General features: G+C 40.4%; 1 long non-coding RNA gene across 1 annotated transcript; it reads right to left on the reverse strand.

Moving 5' to 3' along the window:
- Window positions 1–901: 901 nt before the first annotated feature.
- On the reverse strand, window positions 902–14665 carry LOC145506519 (uncharacterized). Its single transcript, XR_014053993.1, has 3 exons — window positions 14481–14665; window positions 3750–7129; window positions 902–1723 (listed from the first exon to the last, which is right to left on the reverse strand). It is a non-coding gene; the product is annotated as an uncharacterized LOC145506519 (long non-coding RNA).
- Window positions 14666–16147: the final 1482 nt, after the last annotated feature.

The raw sequence follows: 16147 nt of genomic DNA on the forward strand, positions 1-16147 counted from the left end.
TTTTTTGTGTGTTTAAGTCTGTTATGTGTTTTTTCACAGATTTGTGCAACTATCACTAGTCAATTTTAGAACATTTTCATAACCACAAAGAGACCTCCCTTTACGCTTTAGCTATCATCCACCTACCCTTCCATCCTATCAGTTGCTTCAGTTGTGTCCAACTCTGTGAGACCCTATGGAATATATCCTGCTAGTCTCCTCTGTCCGTGGGATTATCCAAGGTGAGAATACTGGAATGTGTTGCTATGCCCTCCTCCAGGGGATCTTCCCCATCCAGGGAACGAACCTGTGGTGTCTCCTGCATCTTCTGCCTCACAGGTGAATTCTTTATCACTGAGCCACTGGGGATGCCCTTTCCCAGCCCTAAGCAACAATTAATCTACATTCTGTCTTTATAGGTTTGCCTGTTCTGGAAATTTCATACAAATGGAATTATATGACATGTGGTCTTTTGTGACTGGCTTTTGTCTCTTAGCATGCTGTTTTTAAGGTTTGCCCACACTGTGGTATATATCACTACTTCAGTCCTCTTTATGGCCAAATAATATTCCATTATATGGAAATACCACATTTTGTATATCCATTCACTAGTTAATGGACATTTATATTGTTTCCACCTTTTGGTTATTGTGAATAGTGCTGCATTTGTGTGAGTTTTTATTTGAAAACTGCTTTTATCCTCACTGCTTTTGAGTAAGTAGAACAGGAATTGTTATGTCATTCAGTACTTTATATTTACTATTTTGAGGAATCACAATATTGTTTTCCATAGTTGCTGACCCATTTTTCATTCTCATTAGTAATACATGAGAGTACTCATTTGTCAACATCCTCACCAACACTTCTTAATTTCTATTTTTTGCTTATAGCCTTCCTAGTGGAAGTAAAGTTACATGATAGGGTTTTTTTTTTTTTTTTTGGCTGTAGTTATTGCAACCATGAAATTAAAAGAAGATGCTTGCTCCTTGGAAGGAAAGCTATGACAAACCTAGACAGTGTATTAAAAAGCAGAGATATCACTTTGCTGACAAAGGCCCATATTGTCAAAGCTATGGTTTTTCCAGTAGTCATGTATGAATGTGAGAGCTGGACCATAAAGAATACTGAAGAACTGATGCTTTCAGATTGTGATGTTGGAGAAAAGTCTTGAGAGTCCCTTAGACTGCAAGGAGATCAAGCCAGTCAATCCTAAAGGAAATCAGCCCTGAATATCCATTGAAAGGTCTGTTGCTGAAGCTGAAACTCCAATACTTTGGCTACCTGATGCAAACAGCCAACTCGGAAAAGACCTTGATTCTGGGGAAGATTGAAGTCAAAAGAAGTGGGTGGCAGAGGAGGAGATGGTTAGATAGCATCACTGACTCAATGGACATGAATTTGAGCAAACTCCAGGAGGCAGTGGAGGACAGAGGACCCTAGCATGCTATAGTCTATGAGGTTGCAAAGAGTCAAACATGACTTAGCGACTGAACAACAACAATAAGTTTTCTCATAGTCTAAGTGACAATGTGGAGACTTTTGTCCTATTTTTTGCCTTCAGTTGATTGAAACTTAGTGAAACATAGAGTTTAAAAATAAGGGTTATAAAGGGCAGTGGGTAGAGAAAACAAATCAAAAACTACTGTTTAATAAACAAAATGGAGCTTCCCTGGTGGCCTAGTTGTAAAGAATTCACCTGCCATTGCAGGAAATGCAAGTTTGATCCTTGGATTGGAAAGATCCCCTGGAGGAGGAAATGGCAACCCACTCCAGTATTCTTGCCTGGGAAATCCCATGGACAGAGGAGCCTGGTGGGCTACAGTCCATGGGGTCGCAAAAAATTGAACATGACTTGGTGACTAAACAACAACAATAAACACAGTATGAGGAAGAGCAAAATGTAATGATGAAAATTATGGGTCCAGTGAACACTTTAGTCAATATGTATTACTTGTTTCTATTGTGTGCCAGGCTCTGTGCTAGGCAGTGGGGACTTAAAACTATTTAAAGAAAAATAGAGCCTGTTTATTATATGGAGGGGGTGCACAGAGGAGGTGTCCTTCACACAGTCAAGGAATCAGGAATACTTCCTGGAGTTATAAGAATGAAAAATGAAGAAATTCTCATCAGGTAATATGGGACATTAGATGTATTTGGAGAAAAATACCATGTTAGAATATTTGGGAATTATCTTCTGGATGGCCTATTTTTCTGAGGCCTTTGGGCTATAGTCTTGATTAGAGTCAGATTTCTTTTATTTCCCAATTTGCAGTTTGTGGGTGTAATTCTTTCTTGAGGAAAATAAATCATAGCTAAGACTTTTGTAAATATTGCTGGCTTTTGATTATTTGCACTAATTAAAGGGGAACATATAACTCAGGATGGCAACAATCTAAGCAGAGTTTATATTGATTTTGTAATGTTTTTTCTCTGGATTTCCAGATGTTTCTGTGTCTGATGTTCTCAGAAAGTTCACATTCAACTAAATCAGGAAGCCCTAGGAAATGCAGTCTGTAAACTTTCAGAATGATGCATTGTCCTAAGCAGGACACTTTTCTCTTGAAAGTGCTCTGGTTCACACTTTTCCTGTGATGAGACAGAATTATTTGGGTTTTAGGTTTTCTATCTTCTGATTTTTGCTAAACAGGATGAATAATTCTGAACCTTTGGATTTATTTTAGAGGTGGCAAAGATATTCAGAGATCACCTATGCTACCCATTCACTCTTGGTACCATAAAAATTTTTGCTGAATTCGTGGAAGGAAAATAAACTCTTCTGATAAGATCACTTCTTTTGATGAAACTCTGTGACTTTTAAAATCAGCACAAATAATTATTAGTTCATGCAGAAGTTAGCCTAGATATCATCATAAAATCTATACAAACATATACCAGATTTTAGATGACTTATTTCTTTTTTTTGTGTGTATCTATTTTTTTCAGATTAGTTTCCCTTATAGGTTATTATAAAATATTAAGTATAGTTCCCTGTGCTATACAACAGATCCTTGTTGGTTATCTATTTTATATATGTTGTGATTTTTTAGTTACTAAGTCATGTCTGACTCTTTGCAACCTCACGGACTGTAGCCTTCCAGGCTCCTCTGTCCATGAGATTTCCCAGGCAAGAATACTGGAGTGGTTTGCCATTTCCTCCTCCAGGGGATCTTCCTGGCTCAGGGATCAAACCCATATTCCTGCATTGGCAGGTGAATTCTTTACCACTGAGCCACCAAGGAAGCCCATTTTATATAGAGTAGTGTGCATATATTATTCCTCCTCCCTAGATGAGGGGCCACAATGGAGACAAGACTTTAATCCCAAATAAATAATGTTATCAGTTGGTCAAAGTAAGAAGCAGAAACACATAAGTACAATAAAACATAAAACTCACTTGGGCTACTTATGGGAGAATTAGCAACAAGTCTTTATCAAAATTTTTTTAAAGTTTTGGAAAATAAAGATTTTTGAATGAATGATAAAAAGTAATTTGAAATTCCTCTTCATGAAAAGACGAAAGATCTCTTCAAGAAAATTGGAGATATCAAAGGAACATTTCATGCATGAATGGGCACATTAAAGGACAGAAACAGTAAATACCTAATAGAAGCAAAAGAGAGCAAGAAAAGATGGCAAGAATACACAGAAGAACTGTAAAATAAAGATCTTAATGACCCGGATAACCATGCTAGTGTAGCCACTCACCCAGAGCCAGACATTCTGGAGTGTGAAGTCAAATGGGCCTTAGGAAGCACTGCTGCCAATAAAGCTAGTGGAGATGATGGAATTCTAGCAAAGCTATTTAAAATCCTAAAAGATGATGCTATTAAAATGCTGTACTCAATATGTCAGTAAATTTGGAAAACTCAGCAGTGGCCACAGGACTGGGAAAGGTCAATATTCATCCCAATTCCCAAGAAGGGTAGTACTAAAGAATATTCAAACTACTGGACAATTGTACTCATCTCCCATGCTAGTAAGGTTATGCTCAAAATCCTTCAAGTGAGGCTTCAGCAGTATGTGAACTGAGAACTTCCTGATTGTCAATCTGGGTTTAGAAAAGGCAAGGGAACCAAAGATCAAATTGCGAGCATTTGCTGGATCATAGAGAAAGCAAGAGAATTCCAGAAAAACATCTATTTCTGTTTCACTGACTACGCTAAAGCCTTTGACTGTGTGGATCATAACAAACTGTAGAAAACTCTTAAAGAGATGGAAATACCAGACCGCCTTACCTGTTTCCTGAGAAACCTGTATGTTGGTCAAGAAGCAACAGTTAGGACCTTATATGGAACAACTGATTGGCTCAAAATTGAGAAAGAAGTATGACAAGGCTATTTATCGTCATCCTATTTAACTTATATGCAGGGCATATCATGTGAAATGCTGGGCTGTATGAGTTACAAGTTGGAATCAAGATTGCTGGGAGACATATCAACAACCTCAGATATGCAGATGATACCACTCTAATGGTAGAAAACAGAGGAACTAAAGAGCCTGTTGATGAGGGTGAAAGAGGAGAGTGAAAAAGCTGACTTAAACTCAATATTAAAAGAACTAAGATTATGGCATCCAGTCCCATTACTTCAAGGTAAATAGAAGGGGAAACTGTGACAGATTTCCTCTTCTTGGGCTCTAAAATCACTGCGGATAGTGACTGCAGCCATGAAATTAGAAAATGATTGCTTCTTGGCAGAAAAGCTATGACAAACCTAGACTACTAACTAAAGTCTGGCTATGGTCTTTTCAGTAGTTATGTATGAATGTGAGAACTGGACCATAAAGAAGGCAGAGCACTGAAGAATTGATGCTTTTGAACTGAGATGCTGGAGAGGACTTTTCAGAGTCCCCTGGACAGCAGGGAGATCAAACCAGCCAATCCCAAAGGAAATCAACCCTGAATACTCATTGGAAGGACTGATGCTGTAGATACAACACTTTGGCCACCTGATGTGAGGCGCTGGAGCCGACTCATTGGAAAATACCCTGATGCTAGCAAAGATTGAAGGCCAAAGGAGAAGAGAGTGACAGAGGATGAGATGGTTAGATGGCATCACCAATTCAATAGACATGAACTTGGGCAAACTTTCGGAGATGGTGAGGGGCAGGGAGGCCTGGCGTGCCACAGTCTATGGGGTCACAAAAAGTCGGACATGACTTGGAGACTGAATACACACAAACAATTTGTAATTAGCGTATCAGTTATATATTTGTTGTCTATTGCTACATGGCAAATTATTTTCAAACATCATGGCTTAAAACAATAATAAATATGTATTATTTTACACAGTTTCTGCAAATGGATTAGCTGAGTGGTTCTGGCTCAGGAATTCTTGTGAGATTGCAGTCAAGATGTCGGCTGAGTCTGCAGTCATCTGAAGGCTTGACTGGGGCTCAAAAATCTGCTTTCAAGATGGCACACTCACATGGCTAGAAAGTTGATGCCTAATCCCTCTTCCTATGGGATTCTCTAGAGATCCGCTTGAGTGTCCTCCCAGCATGCAGCTAGCTTCTCTCAGAACAAGGATCCAAGAGGGTATGGCAGAAGCAGCAGTGTCTTTTATGACCTTGTATAGCAAGTCACACATCAATTATGTTTTATTTTATTGGCCACACCGACCAACCCTGATGCCACATAGGAAAGTGCTACACAAGAGTGTGAATATCAGGATGTGGGGATCACTGTGAGTTATCTTGGAGGCTGGATACTACAAGGTAATAATGCATATATTGCAAATAAATCATTTAAAAAGAAAGAATTGGATTGAATAAATTTCTATTCTAGAATCAACATCTAACTACTACTGTTATTAAAAAAATTCCAAATGAGTGAAGCCAGTTATGAATTTGAGCTCTTTTAGGGAGAAAAGTTTATGATTAACATCTAGATGGTTCATTAGCCCAGGGTTATGGAAGACCATCTAATAATCAGCTTAATTCAATGCTTTGCCATTGTGAGCATACAGCCCTTGGGTCTCGGTACTCTCTCCAGATCCTCTGCAATACAGGCATTCAACAACTACCCATGCCAGCTCTTATCTCCATGAAGCTACTCAGCTCACTTGTCTTGAGCCACAGTTTCCAGGTATTTCCTCCGACAATGTTCCCTAAGGTCATACCCTATACTCTTATGGGCAATTCTCAGACCACTGGCTGTTGGATGGAGGTCATAAAAGATACTGCTGCTTCTGCCATCCTCCCTTTTTATTCAAGAAACATATTGGAATACCAGTGAGTGAGAGAAGGGTCACTGTATGGAGAAACTCAGTTTTATTTATGTTTATACAAATAGGTAAAGCACACATATCAATAGGCAAGACACTTGCAAACTATAGGACATTACCTATTACTAGTAATAAATACCTTGCAAGATGCTGGCATCTTCACCTTGAGATGGAGGGCCTCAGTGAGGAGACTAACTTAGTGAATCCAAGTTTGAAACCTGAGCTGGTCAATTAGTTCTTCCTTGTTTCATGCTGGGCTTGCAAATATATGCCACTAATGGGATTCCCCAGGTAGCACAGTGGTAAAGAATCTGCCTGCCAGTGCAGGAGACACAGAGATGTGAGTTTAATCCCTGGGTCAGGAAGATCCCCTGGAGTAGGAAATGGCAACCCACTCTAGCATTCTTACCTGACAGAGGAACCTGGTGTGCTGCAGTCCATGGGGGTTACAAAAGTTGGACACTGAGTGACTGAGCACATACACTGTTGTAAGATAAACCTGGGAAGAGTATCTGTGTGATTGGCTCCTGTCCTTTTAGACAAATTTGGCTGCCCCCAGCAAATAGAATGTGTGACATCTTTAAAGTCCAGCTGTAGAGACTGGCTTTCCACCTTCACAATTCTTTTCAGATTGTCTCCTGTTTTCCCGTTTCAGCTCTCTATTTTTCTTCACATATCCCTTGTTCTCCATCCAACCCTTTTTCTTTATATCTTGGCTCTGCTATGCACTAGGCCTCTGTGCTCCAATGATTGATGTAGACACGTTTGTTGGATTCACTCTCTGGATCTGAGCAATCTTGGCTGAGCTGTGCTGAAACACTGCTGTCCTCTCACTACCCCTTGGGATGAGGCTCTCCCTACAGTCCAGTGGCCATGGTAGGGATCACACACCCATTGTTCCACGCTGCAGGAAATCATCACTCCCCCTGGAGGAAAACAAGTCAATGACCATTAGGTGGGACCATTCTTGTAATTTCAATTCATAATGATAAGAGCTAACATTTGTCCCTTAGGGGTTTTTCATTCCTTTCTTAATAAATGAGAGTATTTATGTGGTAAGTTTTCTTTTCTCCCATTTAACAAATGAGAAAACAGACTAAGGGAAGGAAGGCCACACTGTCACTGAGCTATGGGGACAGGATTGGAGTGTCAGTCTTTTGACCCTTGGTCTGAATGGTTTTCATTCTGCTACAAATGGTACTGAAAAATGTCAGAATGGAGAGTTTACAGACTAAGATTAGTTAGTAGATTATTTGATGTGAGTAAGCATAAATCTTTAAAGAAAAACTAGACTTTATTTTTTTTAAAAAGACAAAGTGCAATGACTCTAACCATAATTATCTAATATGTCTTCAAGTGTTAGAAAATTAAATGCAACTTAGCACGTTGGATAGTGGCAAAAGAATCAGAATTACACGGTATTTAGAAAGAACTGCAGTTGTAGTACTGTCTCTTAATGTGTATTTCAAAGTATAGATAGTGATGATGTAAACTGCTAAGAGTGTTTTCACTCTTGAAGTATTTATTGCAAATCTACTGTGGGCAAGACATTTGCCTAAACATGTGAGACCCTGTAGCATCCAGACTTTGTAGAATAGTGCAGCCTGAAGTATCCTTTGAGGACTCCTCCAAGAAATGTTCTGGGAAACATTTTATATTTAATGTGGAGATGTTATGGAGAACATTATGGGCCACATCATGCTGTTGTTCAGTCACTCAGTCATGTCTGACTCTTTCCGATCCTATGGACTGCAGCACGTCAGGCTTCCCTGTCCGTCACCATCTCCTGGAGTTTGCTCAAACTCATGTCCATTGAGTTGGTGATGCCATCCAACCATCTCATCCTCTGTCATCCCCTTCTCCTCCTGCCTTCTGTCTTTCCCAGAATCAGAGTCTTTTTCAATGAGTTGCCTCTTCACATCAGGTGGCCAAAGTATTGGAGCTTCAGCTTCAGCATAGTCCTTTCAGTGACTATTGAAGGTTGGTTTCTTTTGGGAATGACTGGTTTGATTTCCTTGCAGTTGAAGGGACTCTCAAGAGTCTTCTCCAGCACCACCAGTTTGAAAGTATTAATTCCTCAGGGCTCAGGTTTCTTTATGGTCCAGCTCTCACATCCCTACATGACTACTGGAAAAACCATAGCTTTGAGTATAGAGACCTTTGATGGCAAAGTGATGTCTCTGCTTTTTAATATGTCCAGGTTTGTAATAGCTTATCTTCCAAGGAGCAAGCGTCTCTTAATTTCATGGCTGCAGTCACTGTCTGCAGTGATTTTGGAGCCCAAGAAAATAAAGTCTCTCACTGTTTCTATTGTTTTCCCATCTCTTTTCCTTGAAATGATGGGATAGGATGCCATGATCTTAGTTTTTTGAATGTTGACTTTTAAGCCAGCTTTTTCACTCTGCTCTTTCACTTTCATCAAGAGGCTCTTTAGCGCCTCTTCTTTTTCTGCCATAAGGGTGGTGTTATTTGCATATCTGAGGTTATTGGTATTTCCCTCTGCCATCTTGATTCCAGCCTGTGAGTTATCCAGCCTGGCATTTCGCATAATGTACTCTGCATAGAAGTGAAAGTAACAGGGTGACAATATACAACCTTGACACACTCCTTTCCCAATTTTGAACCAGTCTGTTGTTCTGTGTTTGGTTCTAGCTGTTGCTTCTTGACCTGCATACAGGTTTCTCAAGAGGCAGGTAAGACGGTCTGGTATTTCCATCTCTTGAAGAATTTTCCAGTTTGTTGTGATCCTCACAGTCAGAGACTTTAGCAGAGTCAATGAAGCAGAAGTAGTTATTTTTCTGCAATTTTCTTGCTTTTTCTACGATCCAATGGATGTTGGCAATTTGATCTCTGGTTCCTCCGCCTTTTCTAAATTCAGCTTGTACATCTGGAAGTTTTCAGTTCATGTACTGTTGAAGCCTAGCTTGGAGGATTTTGAGCATGGTCTTGATAGCATGTGAAATGGATACAGTTGTGTGGTAGTTTGAAAACTCTTTGGCATTGACCTTCTTTGTGATTGGAATGAAAACTGACCTTTTCCAGTCCTGTGGCCACTGCTGAGTTTTCCAAATTTGCTGGCATATTGAGTGCAGCACTTTCACAGCATCATCTTTTAGGATTTGAAATAGCTCAGCTGAAATTCCATCACCTCTACTAGCTTTGTTCATAGTGATGATTCCTAAGGCCCATTTGACTTCACACTCCAGTATGTCTGGCTCTAGGTGAATGATTATATCATCATGGTTATCCAGGTCATTAATATCTTTTTTGTATGGTTCTTGTGTGTATTCTTGCCTCCTCTTCTTTATATCTTCTGCTTCTGTTGGGTCCATACTGTTTCTCTCCTTTATTGTGCCTATCTTTGCATGAAATGTTCCCTTGGTATCTCTAATTTTCTTGAAGAAATCTCTAGTGTTTCCCATTCTATTGTTTTCCTGTATTTCTTTGCACTGTTCACTTAGGAAAGCTTTCTTATCTCTCCTTGCTGTTCTTCGGAACTCTGCATTCAGATGGGTATATCTTTCCTTTTCTCCTTTGCCTTTTTCTTCTCTTCTTTTCTCAGCTATTTGTAAGGCCTCCTCAGGCAGCCATTTTGCCTTTTTGCATTTCTTTTTCTTAGGTATAATTTTGATCACTGTCTCCTGTACAATGTCACAAACCTCTGTCCAAAGTTCTTCAGGCACTCTATCGGATCTAATCCCTTGAATCTATTTGTCACGTCTACTGTATATTCATAAGGGATTTGATTTAGGTCATACATGAATGGTCTGATGGTTTTTCCTACCACCTTCAGTTTAAGTCTGAATTTTGTAAAAACAAGAGAATGATCTCAGCTCATTTCCAGGGCAAACCATTCAATATCATAGTAATCCAAGTCTATGCCTCAACCACTAATGCCAAGGAAGCTGAAGCTGAATGGTTCTATGAAGAACTACAAGACCTTCTAGAACTAACACCCAAAAAATATGTTCTTTTCATCATAGGGGACTGGAATACAAAAGTAAGAAGTCAAGAGATACCTGGAGTATCAGGCAAGTTTGGCCTTGGGGTTCAAAGTGAAGCAGGGAAAAGGCTAACAGTTTTGCCAAGAGAACACAATGGTTATAGCAAACAACCTCTTCCAACAATACAAAGGATGACTCTATACATGGACATCACCAGACAGTCAATACCAAAAGCAGATTGATTATATTCTTTGCAGCCAAAGTTGGAGAAGCTCTATACAGTCAGCTAAAGTAAGACCTGGAGCTGACTGTGGCTCAGATCATGAAGTCCTTATTGCAAAATTTAGGCACTGCTAGATCCCTTTTTAATGATAGAAATAGCTTTTAGATCTCAGTGTGCTGAAGAACTTCTCAGAAACTATACATCTCAGAGCCTGTTTTGTTTTCTTCTTTGTCATTCTTCTTATGGTTTACATTTCTTTTTTAAATTTATTTTTAATTGGAGGATAATGGCTTTACAGCATTGTGTTGGTTTATGCCTTACATCAACATGAATCAGCCATAGTTGTTTACATTTCTGTGTATGGTCTTTACCCTAAAAAGGAAAGGGTTCTTTTACCTTGCAGAGTAAGATTAAAGTAAAGTATAAGTAAAATTCTGTATCTTACAGAATTGCTCGGTTTTTATTTCATCTTTGTTTTGATTTTCCTCACTTACATGAGTGTATTCTGTGTTGTACTTATTCCTGAAGTGAACAGAATGCACCTATAAATTAACTTGGGGAGATATAACTTTACCAACATCTACAAAGGAAGTTTTAACAAATGGATGCAATTTAGTTTTCATTTAATGATACTCATTTGCTTGGAAAAAAATGTGTTATTAATAAAAGAGCAAGTATAAATAGAGAAAAAGAAGAGGATCTAGGCCTGGTTGGTCATTTCCCACAGGCTACATTTCCAGTCAATGGCCCAGAAAAGCTCCAGTGAAAAAACTGTGATTCTGCTCCTGGAAGCCTGTCAGTGCTGAGGAATTGTCGTGGCTTCCCGAAAGCATAGCTGGTTGATTGATCTCATGAGATTGCTCAGTATAACTGATGCTTTTATTGAGCATTTTTTTCAGATTGGAGGAGTATGTGGGGAAGAAGAGAAGGTTCTATCAAGAGTTTTCTCTAGAGGCTGAATAGCATAAGACCCATGATTCTCAATGGGTGGTCTGATACCATCACTCTCATCTGGGAATGTGCTAGAAATGTAAGTCCTCTGGCCCCACACAGAACTACTTAATCAGAAACTCTGGGAGTGTGGCCCAGCAGTCTGTGTTTCCACAGGACCTCTAGATGACTCTTCATATTCAGGTATAAAGAGGTTTGTAGAGGTAAAGGGCATGAACTCGGGAGTCAGATTTCCTTTGCTAGAATCCTGACACTATCACTTACTATAGTTGTGTATCTCTGGGCCAATTGCTTGATCTCTCTATGCTTTAGTTTCCCCATATGTAAAATGGACACAATTATAGCACTACCTTTTTAAAGTTGTTATAAGGTTTAAATTAGTGTTGATACTTAGAATAGTACATGGCATATAATAAAAGTTAAATAAATGTTAGCGTATTGTCAGGAGACAAGTTGTCATGGAAAAATAGGGGGATTTCTCTCTCCTGCCTCTTTTTCCATAAAAACCTCATGCATCTTTCTAGTGCAGGCATCACTGAGGAGCAGCTATAGGCCAGAGTTGCTGGGATACGGTAGCACAGAAGATATGTTCAAGGTCCCATCTACACGTATCATACCTGTCGCCCTAGAGATAAACCTGAGTTATGGATGACTTAGCTGTCCTCCTTATCATTGGTAAGATCCATCCCTGACCCAGGCGGCAGGAATTTGATTCCTCAGTTAGTTTTTGGGAGACACTACAAGTGTCTAGGGGAACGCAGAAATACTGTGAAGCTCACACAACAATCTCAAAATAATCTAAAATTAACTTTAGATGTTTAAAAACAAATTTTAGCTTTACAGGATTCTCTAAAATTATGCATGTGGGGGAAGAGTCCAGATAGAACCAAATGGCTATTTGATGCTATTAGTTGCTCAGTTGTGTCTGACACTTTACAGCCCATGGACTTGAGCTTGCCAGGCTCCTCAGTCCATGGAATTCTCCAGACAAGAATACTGGAGCAGGGTTACGATTCCCTTCTCCAGGGGATCTTCCTGATCCAGGGCTCGAACCTGGGTCTCCTGCATTACAGGCAGATTCTTTACCATCTGAGCCACCAGGGAAGTCCTTAACCCCCTCAAAAATTTGGGGGTGACTGTTACATCATTGAAATGGATTCTTTCCCCCAAAGTTACTGCAGACACACTCATCAACACAGCCTCGGGACTCAGTTTCCAGTTGAGGTGGGCAACTGAGATTCCCCTTCTTCCAAAGTCAGAAACTTGCCCAAGATGAAATGCAGCTTGACTGAATTAAACTGTTGTCAATAAGATGAAAAACACCAGATCAACTGGGGCTTTTTCTTCTGGCAGCCCCAACAGCCAGGCTGGCTCATCAGTATGGCTGACCCACTCCATCATGCAAAAGCAGTTGCTGACATACCAGAAAAACAGTGATTTGTTTGGGGAAAATGGCTGGAATTGGAACAAGCTGGGATTAAGCTCAGGAGCACCGAGGTTTCTGCTCTGTCTTAGCAGCCTCAGGGATCAGGCAGCTTTCTTTCTTGTTCCTTGTTGGGAGGATAGAAGGAGAGGACACAGCCATACCAGGTAGGGTCAAGGTCTTTGGAGCCAATTTTTATTTTTGGATGAATGTGGAGCGTAGTCTGAAATGTGCAAACCAGTATTGTGGAGACAAACCTGAAATTCTAACACCCCTCTCTTTGTCTCATGTGCCAAGCCTGAGAAATTTTAGAGGCCAAAGAGAATGCATTTTAAAGCTCTGTCCTTTGTTCAACAGCCCAAGTGGGAGCATGTCCCTTGGGGAGACAGCTGAGCATCCTCCACGTGTTCCTTCTGCGAGGATAAGTGCTTTTCTTAACTCAGTGCATTTTTCTCCCAGCCCATCCCTCCCACCTCACCATCTCTTCTCATTGAACTTCCCAGTAAATTAGCCTGTTGCTTTGACAACAGTTGGGACGCGAAGATGGGGGAGGGCAAAGTGAAGGACTGGAAAATACCGCATCACTCGAGGGCAGGCCTGCTGCTAAGACCCAGACAGGATCACAGCCAGGAGACGTTAGCTTGAGGACTGCAATCAGCAACCGAGGATGATTTGTCCTGAGCTGGAGGGGTTTTTCTTATTCCTTCACCTGCCCCTTGCAAGCTGCTAGGACTCTGCAAATAATGGATGGATCTCAGGGGATTGAGCTGGTGTCTTGCCAAGAGAAAAGCATATTGATGGCAACAGGTTGAAACCTCGAGTCATGGCAAAATTTATGATAGGGGCTTATCAGCCTGAAAGAAACAGAGTGGGGGAGGCCCAGGCGATGTCTCTCCCCTCTGGAATGTTCTGCTTGATCCTTTTGTTACATGAAAAATGAAGTGTGGTGGACTAGAGGGGAGAGACCTTGTTATGCTTGGATGATCACACAGACTTAGATACGGAGCCTGGTTTCAGAGCCTAAGAAATACCCAGGCAATACCAGTTCAAGGGTGTAGAGATAAATAATGGGCAACTCTCATAAAAGGGTCAAACATCTGACTTCAGATAACATGTTTCCTTTCTGAGTTGAATTGCCTAGAGTTGAATGAGGGTAAGATTTGCATTCACTTATCTCTCCTTAACTCAGCTCATAACTTTCCCTGTTTTCTCCCCAGGGTGTGTTAAAAACAGAGCTGCTTCCCATGAATGTGATGGTTCCCATTCAGAACTCTTTTACAACTTCGTCTTTTCTCTCTCATATTGACGGGAAAAATACTTCCATGGTTTCAAGGTCAGTTGCGAGCTATCTGGGTTTGGAAATGAAATGAAACCCTTGGAAAGCTTATCCCTCTCTTCACTCATATTTTGCTCATGTTTTGTAAGATTCAGTCATTCTCCAGCCTGCGGTCAGAGGTCAGGCAGTTGTAAATCTGCACAGGGAATTTCATTCAGGCATTAACTTTCTATTTCTCACTCTTTCTTTTTTATGCTACAGAAAGGATTAAAAAAAGTTGTTTGCTCTTGCTTTGTGTTTGGTTTTGTGGCTCTTCAGAGCTAGGCTTCTGACTTGAAAGAGTACCTGGAAGTGAATGTGTAAATAGCAGTGACCTGTATGCCTGGCCCATCACCTTGCTTTTTTAATTTTCAGATTCGGCAGCTGGAGTCTCTTAACTCCTCAGGGGCAGAGGGGTTACCTTAAGATTTGAGGCTGATTTTACTCCAGTCCTGACTTGGAATCCAATGTCCCTTGTCTGATCACATTCTGACCTACACTCTCGGTACCAAACGGGTCCTAATAATCTGCTTTAGTCCTCTTCCTATTTGTTCTCTCTGCAGCACTGGTTCTACTGGTCATTGCCTGTCCCTCCTTTTGTTTCCAGGCAACCACTTGTTTCCTGGTTCTTTTCCCACTTCTCCTCAAGTCTTCACAGCCTCCTTGGCAGGCTCTCCTCTGCTTTCCCCTGAAATGTTGACTTTTCCTAGGATTCTATCACTTGTTTTGTTCTCTGTTCTGGATAATCTTATTTATACCTGTGACCTTAAGCACCAAGTCTAGGCTGTGAGCTCCCAACCATTGCTACTAAGCTCCAGACAAGTTTCCAGGGCTCTCTGGCCACATCTCCTTGTATGCTCCCTGGGAGCTGAAGCTTAACACGGTCTGAAAGAACTCATTACCTTCCGCCTCAAAGTAGATCCTGTAGTCTTGCTTTTGAATGGTGGATTACCATCCATCTTATTCCTTGGGTAGAACATCTCAGAGTCATCCTTGACTATTTCTTTTCCCACATGCACCATATCCAATCAATCACAGGTTCTTATATCTTTACTGCAAAATTTTTTCTTGAATCCTGCTTTTCATTTCCATTTTCCACATTCACTGTTGCTACTTTGGTCTAAGTTCTCACCTGTAAAGTACTATAATTCTCAAACAAGCATAAGCTCAACAAATGTTAGTTGAAAAAATGAATAAGTGAATAACCTATCTAAATTCAGACAGACAATTGTTAGGGTTAAATGAGATACTTTATGGAAAGCATACTTAGGACAATGACCGGCACTTGGTAGGAGCTCAGTAGATATGAGTAATTATATGTAAGAAATACTTGAAAGCATGGACTATGGACCCAGGCTGCTTGGGTTCAAATCCCAGTTCCATTTCTTTTGTATATGACCTGTGTCTCCATTTTTTCATTTGTAAAATGTGGATGATTGCAATAAGGGTGTTGTGAGGATTGAATGATTTTATTTATGTAAAGCTTTTAGTGAGCGCGCGTGCACACCCACACCCACACACACACACACAGCTTTTAGAACAGTGTCCAGCCTATGATAAAGCCCGATATGTTAGTTGTTATTATTTTTATTAGTTTCCTGCCTTTTGTCTTTCACAGGTCAACATGTTGGGCTTTATTGAAGGAAACATGCATTATGTGTTGCCTCATGTATGGCACCCTAAAATTACATAAAGGAAAAGTCATCACCTCATTTTCACCCAGTAAAAATCATATCTATCTGATATGAAATTCATAAATGTTGAATCACAGTCTTTTGTAGCATTTTATTATATCTCTTTAGGGTAACCCACGGTCCCGGTTGGCCTGGGACTGAGGGGCTTTCCAGGATGGGGGACTTTTTAGTCCGGTAAACTAGGGCAATTGGCCATGCTGTTCTTTGTATCAAATTGAGTTCCTTTTCTGCAGATCAGCTCCCAAACATGATTCCCCAAGTATATATCAGAAGTGAAAACGAAATGCATAAATCAAGGTGAAAGACCTGAATGTAAGGTTGGGAATATGACAGGGAAGCCCTCACATACCATCTTCTCTTCTTATTCATCAAAATGTGCACATCCTGGGCATTT

This window comes from Giraffa tippelskirchi, chromosome 5 (assembly GCF_054371585.1).
Source record: "Giraffa tippelskirchi isolate mGirTip1 chromosome 5, T2T-mGirTip1v1.2.pri, whole genome shotgun sequence".
NCBI classification, from domain to species: domain Eukaryota; kingdom Metazoa; phylum Chordata; class Mammalia; order Artiodactyla; family Giraffidae; genus Giraffa; species Giraffa tippelskirchi.